Source organism: Atta colombica, unplaced genomic scaffold (genome assembly GCF_001594045.1).
Source record: "Atta colombica isolate Treedump-2 unplaced genomic scaffold, Acol1.0 scaffold105, whole genome shotgun sequence".
Classification (NCBI taxonomy): Eukaryota; Metazoa; Arthropoda; class Insecta; order Hymenoptera; family Formicidae; genus Atta; species Atta colombica.
In genome coordinates, this window is record NW_017259190.1 from 2,238,170 (window position 1) to 2,238,732 (window position 563).

Below are 563 nucleotides of genomic sequence, written 5' to 3' on the forward strand. Positions count from 1 at the left end.
CAGCTCCAACGTGGTGGTGAACTCGGGGTGGTGATGTCCGGCTGGCACCCGACCAGGGAACAACGTCGCCGTCGCGGCCGGGTAAACCACCCCGGCAGTCGCCAGGGCGTCCGCGCCTACCGTCCCGCCTCGAACCACCCTGCCGGTTTCCTATCCGTAAGACGCGATTAGGCCAACAACGACGACGGAGCCGATTATGAATTCTCGATCAGCTCAACTCGAATGATTCCTCGAATTGAATCAATCTATATTCTGGAAGATGTGAAATCCTGGTACAAGCAATGTCCTCGGAAAATCTGCACGTTGATCACTATGACATATATATTGATGATCGCTGTTAGAAATCACGTTTCTTCACTCACTTCTTCACTGTCCTGAATTTTCCGCTAAATAACGCATAATTGCGAAACAAACTGTACAAGTGATGTTCAACGCCTATCATACTTGCAGAGAATTATGAATGAACCAACGCGTGTGTTCTTCAATTCAAATGCAATTGTGTTGACACTTGTCCAGGATATCAAAGTCAAAGCTTCATCCTTTAACAATAGAGAATCGAAGTT